This window comes from Gorilla gorilla, chromosome 15, assembly GCF_029281585.2.
Source record: "Gorilla gorilla gorilla isolate KB3781 chromosome 15, NHGRI_mGorGor1-v2.1_pri, whole genome shotgun sequence".
Classification (NCBI taxonomy): Eukaryota; Metazoa; Chordata; class Mammalia; order Primates; family Hominidae; genus Gorilla; species Gorilla gorilla.
Window position 1 is genome coordinate 119,273,523 of NC_073239.2, and position 9,565 is coordinate 119,283,087.

The 9,565-nt window shown below is 50.2% G+C and overlaps 1 non-coding gene across 1 annotated transcript; it reads left to right on the forward strand.

The window, feature by feature from the left end:
• The first annotated feature begins 7,137 nt into the window (after positions 1-7,137).
• TRNAI-AAU (transfer RNA isoleucine (anticodon AAU)) lies at positions 7,138-7,211 on the forward strand. The gene has a single exon. It is a non-coding gene; the product is annotated as a tRNA-Ile (tRNA).
• Positions 7,212-9,565: the final 2,354 nt, after the last annotated feature.

The window sequence follows — 9,565 nt, forward strand, 5'->3', positions numbered from 1 at the left end:
GTGGAGGTTGCAGTGAGCCGAGATGGCACCACTGCTCTCCAGCCTGGGCAACAGAGCGAGACTCCGTCTCAAAAAAAAAAAAAAAAAAGCAAAACTTAACTGGGCATGGTGGTGCATGCCTGTAGTCCCAGCTGCTCAGGAGGCTGCGGTGGGAGGACCATTTAAGCCTGAGAGGCAGAGGCTGCAGGAAACCGAGATGGTGACACTGCACTTCAGCCTGGGCGACAGAGCCAGACCCTTTCTTAAAAAAAAAAAAAGAAAAGAAAAGAAGAAAAAAAGGAAAGAAAACAAAAGACGGCTGGGCGCGGTGGGTCACACCTGTAATCCCAGCACTTTGGGAGGCCAAGGAGGGCGGATCACCCGAGGTCGGGAATGCAACACCAGCCTGACCAACATGGAAAAACTTCGTCTCTACTAAAAATACAAACTTAACCGGGCATGGCGGCACATGCCTGTAATCCCAGCTACTCAGGAGGCTGAGGCAGGAGAATGGCTTGAACCCAGGAGGTGGAAGTTGCAGTGAGCCGAGATCACGCCATTGCACTCCAGCCTAGGCAACAAAAGCGAAACTCCGTCTCAAAAAAAAAAAAAAAAGAAAAAGAAAAAGGCTCACTGGAACCTTCACCTCCTGGGTTCAAGCCATTCTTTGCCTCAGCCTCCGGAGGAGCTGGGATTACAGGCGCCCACCACCACACCCAGCTAATTTTTGTATTTTTAGTAGAGACAGGGGTTTCACCATGTTGGTCAGGCTGAGTCTTGAACTCCTGACCTTGTGATCTGCCCGCCTCTGCCTCCCAAAGTGCTGGGATTACAGGCGTGAGCCACAGCATGTGGCCTTAAAATTCAGCTCTTAAAGTGGTAGGAGAGAGACTCATACTATGTAACTCCTGCCAAGTTGTAGTACCACTGTTTTCTTGTTTTTGTAAAGCAGGGATAAAAATATCCACTGCAGGCTGGGTGCAGTGGCTCACGTCTGTAATCCCAGCACTCTGGGAGGCTGAGGTGGGTGGATTGCCTGAGGTTCAAGAATGGCTTGAACCTGGGAGGTGGAGGTTCCGGTGAGCCTTTTTCTTTCTTTTTTTTTTTTTTTTTTTTTTGAGACGGAGTTTTTTCAGACGAAGTTCAAGACCAGCCTGGCCAACATGGTGAAACACTGTTTCTACTAAAAATATAAAAATTAGCCGGGCATGCATGGTGGTGGGCGCCTGTAATCCTAGCTACTTGGGAGGCTGAGGCAGGAGAATCATTCAAACCCAGGAGGCGGAGGTTGCAGTGAGCCGAGATCACACCACTGCACTCCAGCCTGGGCAACAGAGCAAGACTTTGTCTCAAAAAAAAAAAAAAAATACCCACTACAAAAGGTAGTAGAAGGCCGGGCACGGTGGCTCAAGCCTGTAATCCCAGCACTTTTGGAGACCGAGGCTGGTGGATCACCTGAGGTCAGGAGTTTGAGACCAGCCTGGCCAACAAGGTGAAACCCCATCTCCACTAAAAATACACAAAAAAACTAGCTGGGCGTGGTGGCACACATCCGTATTCCCAGCTACTTGAGAGGCTGAGGCAAGTGAATCACTTGAATCCCGGAGGCAGAGATTGCAGTGAGCCAAGATCGTGCTATGGCATTCGAGCCTGGGCAACAAGAGTGAAACTTGGTCACCAAAAAAAAAAAAAAAAAAAAAAAAAAAAAAGGTAAAAGGTAGTAGAAGATTAAATGAGATGTCCATGTGTCCGTGATGAATACTCTACAAATGCTCATTGATTTTTCCTCAAAGTCTAACACAGGGCCTGGCACAGAGCAGGTGCTCAATAAATACTTGTTAGGGCCAGGTACAGTGGCTCATGCCTGCAATCCCAGCACTTTGGGAGGCCAAGGCTGGAGGATCACCTGAGGTCGGGAGTTTGACACCAGCCTGACCAACACGGAGAAACCCCATTTCTACTAAAAATACAAAATTAGCCGGGCGTGGTGGCACATGCCTATAATTCCAGCTACTCGGGAGGCTGAGGCAGGAGAATCTCTTGAACCCGGGAGGTGGAGGTTGCAGTGAACTGAGATTGTGCCATTGCACTCCAGCCCGGGCAACAGGAGGGAAACTCTGTCTCAATACATACATACATACATACTTGTTGGATAATCAAGAAGCAATGCCACCTGCCACTTGTCACCTGCTCTGTCATTCCTTTCTGGCAGGGGCAAGCCCAATTTTAAATGACTATTGAGGATCCAGGACAACCTTTAACTCTTGATAAAATTAAATGGGCTGGTGAGAGAGAATCCTTGCTTACTTGAGTTTATAGAAGCCATGTGGCCTGTTCTTGGAGACCCAGAGAGGAAAAGGGCTTTGTTTGCCAAGGTTCATCACTTGCTGGTGGCTCCCCTGGGCTTGGATCCTAGTTCATGGCTTCCAGTTCCCTGTCTTCTACTACTTATTATTATTATTGCTATTTTTTTTTTTTTGAGATGGAGTCTTGCTCTGTAGCCCAGGCTGGAGTGTAGTGGTGCCATCCCGGCTCACTACAACCTCCACCTCCCGGGTTCAAGCGATTCTCCCGCCTCAGCCTCCCAAGTAGCTTGGATTACAGGGGCCCACCATCACGCCCAGCTAATTTTTGTATTTTTGTAGAGACAGGGTTTCACCACATTGGCCAGGCTGGTCTTGAACTCCTGACCAAAGGTGATCTGCCCGCCTCTGCCTCCCAAAGTGCTGGGATTACATGCGTGAGTCACCACGCCCAGCCTATTATTATTATTATTATTAATTTATTTATTTTTGGGAGAGATGGAGTTTCTCCAAGTTGTCCAGGCTGGTCTCAAACTCCTAGGTTAAAGCGATCTGCTCGCCAAGGCCTCTCAACGTGCTGAGATGACAGGTGTGAGCCACTGCGCCTGGCCTTCTACTGCTCTTTCTTACATCTAACAAAGACTTTGGGCCTGGCGCGGTGGCTCACGCCCAAAATCCCGGCACTTTGGGAGGCTGAGGCGAGCAAATCACCTGAGGTCAGGAGTTCAACATCAGCCTTGCCAATGTGGTGAAACCCCGTTTCTACTAAAAATACAAAAATTAGCTGGGCTTGGTGGTGGGCGCTTGTAATCCCAGTTACTTGGGAGGCTGAGGCAGGAGAATCGCTTGAACCTAGGAGGCAGAGGTTGCAGTGAGCCAAGATCACGTCATTGCACTCCTGCCTGGGTGGCAAGAGTGAAACTCCATCTCAAAAACAAAAGAAAAAAGACTTTTGAGACTTTGTCAAAACTTCGCAATAATGTACGTGCTTCCAGGCCAAGGCAGGTAGATCACTTGAGGTCACGACTTCAAGACCAGGCTGGCCAATATGGTGAAACCCCATCTCTACTAAAAAGACAAAATTAGCCGGGCGTGGTGGTGAATGCCTGTAATCCCAGCTACTCAGGAGGCTGAGGCAGGAGAATCACTTGAACCCGGGAGGCGGAGGTTGCAGTGAGCCGAGCCAAGATCGCGCCATTGCGCTCCAGCCTGGGCAACAAGAGGGAAACTCCGTCTTATAAAAAAAAAAAAGGTCTTCAGAGTGACTTTAGTCCATTATGACTGGCGTCTACACAAAAGGGGCGATTTGGACATAGGGACACACAGGGAGAACAGTATGTGAAGATGCAGGCAGAGATCAGGGTGAAGCTTCTACAAGCGAAGGAAGGCCAAAGTTGGCCCGAAATCCACCAGAAGCCAGGAGACAGCCTGGGGCGGTCTCCGTGGGAGCCTCCGAAGGAAGCGACCTTCCCGATACCCTGACTTTGGACGTCTGCCTACTAGAACTGTGAGGCCATATATTCTGTTGTGTGGCCACCTACCTTATAATACTCTGCTGTGGCCGACCTGGGAAACTAACACAGCGGGTCGTTACTGTCAGACGAAAGGTTCCAACTTATAAACAGAATGAAACATTTCGTAAGTTGAGTTTAAAGAAAATGGATTATTTAAAATGCACATGGGCCCCCCGCCCCACATTAAAAAAACAAAAAACAAATACAAGGCGGAGGTTGCAGTGAGCCGAAATCGCGCCACTGCGTTCCAGTCTGGGCGACAAGAGCGAGACTCCGTCTCAAAAACAAAAACAAAAGCAAGAAAACAAGCCCGAATGGTATTCTGTACCACTTAATTCTGAAAGTATGTAGATTCGTGTTTTCGTCACTCAGAGAATGAAAATTAGGGTTTGTTTGTCTAAGAAGAGCTCTAAGACGGGGTGAGAAGTGGAGGGAGAGGTCCAGAGGAGGAAAGAAAACTGCTCGCCCGCGCCCGCCCTGCAGCTGCACGTGGGTCGCCCTAAGCCTGGATTCGGAGCTCATGGCGCAGGTCTCAGGTGCCCTCTAGCGGCTGACGTCAGTCACGGCGCCCCGGCCCCGGCGCGCCCCGTCCACTCTGCCCACTCGGGACGCGTGGCTTGAAGTCCCGGGAATGCCACGGTTGCACCCACAAGGGTCGATCAACTCGGCTTCCTTCAGGAGACCTGGACTGACCACCCGCTGTGTGCCAAGCACTGTTTAGGTGCTGGTAAAATAGAGCCCACTGCTCCTGGAGTTCGCTCTAGCGGTGGGAGGCCGACGATTAGCAGCGGGAATAAGCGATGGAGGGGGGTCGGGCCGGGAACTGCAGGGATCCTGGGTGCGGGTTGCGATTGCAAATGGGGGCATCGGGTAAACCTCGCTGGGTAAGTGACATTTAAGCAGCGACCACGACGAGGAGGAGGAGCTTTGACATTGTCTGCAGGAAGAGTGGTCCAGGAAGAGGAACAGAAGCACAAAAGCCCCAGCACAGGAGCAAGGGCCAGGGAGGAGGCGGAGGGGCGCCGCGGAGGGAGCCGGGCAGGGGTGCAGGAGGGCAGAGGGGAAAGGCGCAGGTCCGGTGGTGTCTTTCAACGGGATGTTACCCTGGGCGTAGGGTTGTCAGTACAGCACATGTATTCTTTTAGTATAAGTATGTCCCAAATATGGCGTGGGACATACTTACACTAAAAAAAGTTTCATTGTCCTTTTGCAATTCAATTTTAACCCGGCATCTTGATCTATATTTGCTAAATTTGGCAGGCCTGTTAGGGCTGCAACAAAAGGAGAGAGTGTGAGCAGAGAAATGACTTGATCTGACTGTTTTAAACCCATGTGACTCTTACCTATTGCTATGCCAGAGAGTGTGCTAGGTTCTGGGCATTCATTCAGCTGTAAGCAAAATGGACAGGATGCCTGCACCCCCACCAGTGCTCTGTGAGAGGGCTTTACCCCTTTGGCCTGCTCATCTATCCTTGTCCTTTGGACACAGTAAAGTGCTCCAGACTTCAGGACGCTTGCCCAGCCTCCTAGCACACCGCCTAATCTTCTCCGTTCCCTATAATATCCGCCTTCCTTGTTATGCGGTGAGCTCCATCAGGATAGGGATTAGGTTTCTTTGACTCACAGCTGATTGGGGGCCAGGGCACTGCCGGGCTGAATGAGTATGTCTTCACTGAGTGTCCGTTTTTCTAAACCTGGTCCTCTAGCCTTACTCGTGGAGGGTGACCTACCTAACATCCTTTACATAAAATCTGTTCGAATCAGCCAGGCTCGGTTTCTACTGCTTGTGACATAGAACCCTGACGATACCTCAGTCCAAGCAGTTTAGTGGAGTAATCAGAGCAGAATGTATAATGTTAAAAAGCTGGCCCGATGCGGTGGCCCACGACTGTAATCCTAGCACTCTGGGAGGCCGAGGCAGGCGGATCACTTGAGGTCAGGAGTTCGAGACCAGCCTGGCCAACATGGTGAAACCCCATCTCCACTAAAAATACACACACACACACACACACACACACACACACACACACACACAAAGTAACCGGACATGGCACGCGCCTGTAGTCCCAGCTACTTGGGAGGCTGAGGCAGGAGAATCGCTTGAACCCAGGAAGCAGAGGTTGCAGTGAGCTGAGATTGCACCACTGGACTCCAGCCTGGGTGACAGAGCGAGACTCTGTCTCAGAAAAAAAGCTGGTGCTCCTGGAGTGGGATGGTCACGCAGCACACCACAGTCAGGCCCTGTAGGAGAACAGCAGGCCTCTGGGACATGCAGGCTGGGTGGTGGACACGGTGGTGGTTTGTCTTCCCAGCCTTTTCTTTCTCTCTCTCTTTTTTTGCATACAGATCCTACGCTTTTAGGGGTGGGTATCATCGTTGCCTACTCAGTGGCTGTTTCAACCCTTCTGCCTGTACCATGTGATTTATTTATGTGCTCAGTTAACAAGAGAGAGAGCAAAATGAAAACATTTTTTCCGACACTAAAAAAAAAAAAAAAAAAAAAAAAGGAGAAAGCCATGGTGGTTTGTCCACTCAATGAAACACTGAGGAATCATTTAAAGTGACATTTGCAATTGTTTAGGGATATGCTTATTCTAGAATATTAAATGCAAAAAGAAAGATAAAAAATAGACTGCTTCATTGAGCCGAAATCGCGCCACTGCACTCCAGCCTGGGCGACAGAGGGAGATTCCGTCTCAAAAAAAAAAAAAAAAGACTGCTTCATACAAGGCTTTGGATTCCGTGTGTGTGTGTGTATGTGTGTGTGTGTATATATACACGTATATATATGTACATATATACACGTATATATATGCGTATATATATATGTACATATATATATATATATAAATACACGTGCACTGTAGGAAAAAAACCAGCAGGAAGGAAGCCAAGACCCCAGCGGCCCTTGTTTATTGGGCGATAGGGAATTCGGTGGTTCTTTTGTCCGGTTTTGTGTATTTTCCAAGCTTGATTTAACCATGCTAAAGGCCTCTGTTACACGAAGTTTCCACGCTGCAGGATTCTCGGAGATAAAAACAACACTGAGTTGGCATGTTTGAAAACCTTCTCACTGCGGAGCTAAGCCTCCCATGTGCAATTTGCATTTTTCCTGTGAAAAAAAGCCGCCTTCGCTGTAGGGAGCCTCCTCCCTTCTCCTTGAAGTCCCCTAGGTTTTAGTTTCTGCATCGGGCCAATGGGGATGACTGTGAAGAGGTCGAAAGTCGCGGCTGTGGCGAAGCGGAATGCAGCCAGCGGCGCGGGCTCGGCAGGGAGTCGCTAGGGGGCGGACGCGGGCTTGGAGCCCTCTTAGGCGCTCCCGTGGGGGCCCAGAGTCAGGCGGCCGGTTAGCTCAGTTGGTTAGAGCGTGGTGCTAATAACGCCAAGGTCGCGGGTTCGATCCCCGTACGGGCCAGTCTAGCTTCTTTTTTTTTTGTCCCCCCAATGTTCCTTTCTGATACTGTAACCGGCGTGCAGGCAGGAGAGAATTGCGGAATCTTTTGGACTGGGCCCAGAGGTTGTCCAAGGCTACCTGCTGGGGAGAGCGGGAGGAACTCAGAGCGCGCTGGGGCGGTGGCTCCTCACCCCGAGTCCCCGCGCCGCCACCTGAAGGGTCTGTTTTAGAATGCCATTGGTTAGGCCTTTTACTTTTGTCGTTTTAAAGGACACTCTGGACATCCAAACCGATGCACATCCCCCGCCCCCACCACCCACGTTTCCTGAGGCTGCGTCTGGCCTGGAGGAACCGCCCAGTGAAGACAGGTGCTCCCAGATATCACCGCCTAGTGTTCCCTGGGCCCCCTTGCGGGGAAGTCTTGGAGGTGAAAATCCAGGTCTGGAATGAATGCATTCCACAGATGCATATGGAGAACTACTGCATGCCCAGCACCGTTCTAGGCTGGGAGCAAAACGGTGAGACACAAACCCCAACCCGCTGGAGACAGTGACAACCACTAGATGACTGCCATGTTTTTAGTGAGGCGTTCAGGTTGTGGAAGCCTCTGGAAACCTTCTCTTGCTTTTTGTCCCCCCTCTTTTCTTTTCGGAGACATCTTAGGCTTCACATTTCTTCCTCTTGGTTCTACATTTTGAAGCCAGAGCAAGTGGATGAATTTCTCACTCGGTTCGTTTCTAGGGTGGTCAGGTGTGCTCAGCTGAACAAAAGCCGGTTGTATAAGGTTGATGCCATTTTACGTCAGGATCTGGCAAAGGCTCCACCTGTTTTTGAAAATTCTACAGTGGAAACAGCTACTAGTTCTGACCTAAATAAGAAGCAGCTCAACATCTACAGACCTTGGTATGTGCCCAGGGTGTAGTAAAAGTTCTCAGTAAATGCCAGCCGATGGCGCTGCTGCTATTATAAGCAAAGTTAGGAGAGCCTGGGGCAGCTGACACTTAAAATAGACAGCTGCACACAGGATGGATGTCACATCTTGTAATAGTCGTGCCAGGCACGTTGTTAGATGCAGGGACACAGCATGGAGGAATCGGCGGAGGTTGCTGCCCTCAAGTTTCCTGAGCTTGAAGGGGTTTAGAATATGCCACGGTGGCATGAAAATTATTTTGAGCAGAAGGCATGTGAATTCCTGAAATCTGGTCGGGTGTGGTGGCTCACACCTGTAATCTCAGCACTTGGGAAGGCCGAGGCGGGCGGATCACCTAAGGGCACGGTTTCAAGACCAGCCTGACCAACATGATGAAACCCCGTCTCTACTAAAAATACAAAAATTAGCCAGGCATGGTGGCGGACGCCTGTAATCCCAGCTACTCAAGAGGCTGAGGCAGGAGAACCGCATGAACCCAGGCGATGGAGGTTGCAGTGAGCCGAGATCGTGCCACTGCACTCCAGCCTGGGTAACAGAGTGAGATCTTGTCTCAAAAAAAAAAAAAAAAAAAACTGTGGTAAGATAAGATACCCATAATATAAAATTCACCATTAAAAAATAACACGGAAGGGATAATCGTGAATGCAATGTGAGTATTGATGAGGATGATGGTGATCTTCCAGAACCTTCTCTGACACCACCCAGGCCGCCAGCCTTACTTTACCGGCTTCAGCGCTCATCAAACTGTGCTGCAAATGCCAGTTTCCTCCTTCTCGGCACCTAGACTGTATACCCCCCAGGGCGGAAACAGCGATTCACCCACCAGGGGCTTAATAAGGGTTTGTTGACCAGTGGACCTCCTGCTCTCCCTGGGGAAAGGAGCTGGGACATGTGTACACACCTGCAGCTACAAGATTCGGAGGGCGCACAGAGCCTCAACCGTAAGGAGAGGCGATCAGGCTGAGGAAGATGGGGCACTGGAGCTGGATGGATAGAGAGAGGGTGGGTTTATTCATTCGTTCACTCATTCGTTTATTCATATTCATCCATCCATCATTCATGCCCTGAGCGTGCGTTGTGTTCTGGGCAGGGCCTGTGCTGGGCACCGACTGTGTAATATATCATCTCTCCCTTCAAGGTGCACCCAATCTGGGTGGGTGGGTAGAGAGAAGCTAGGGTGACAAGGCAAAAATTTGGGAAACACTCTCGTTAACAATTCAAACTGTGGTCCCCTCTCAGATGTATAAATCCAAATGTTTAGGGGTGGGCACAGTACTCTGCATCTCCAGACAGCATCCTCCGCTGATTCGGATGCATGATGACGTCAGAACACTTGGATAGTGTGGTACCTTTTGGGCCAGGGGCTCTGGAACCCCGAAGACCTCCCCCTGGGAGATCCGGGACAGCTCCCGGAGAAGGTGAGTCTTAAACATGTCCGTGACAG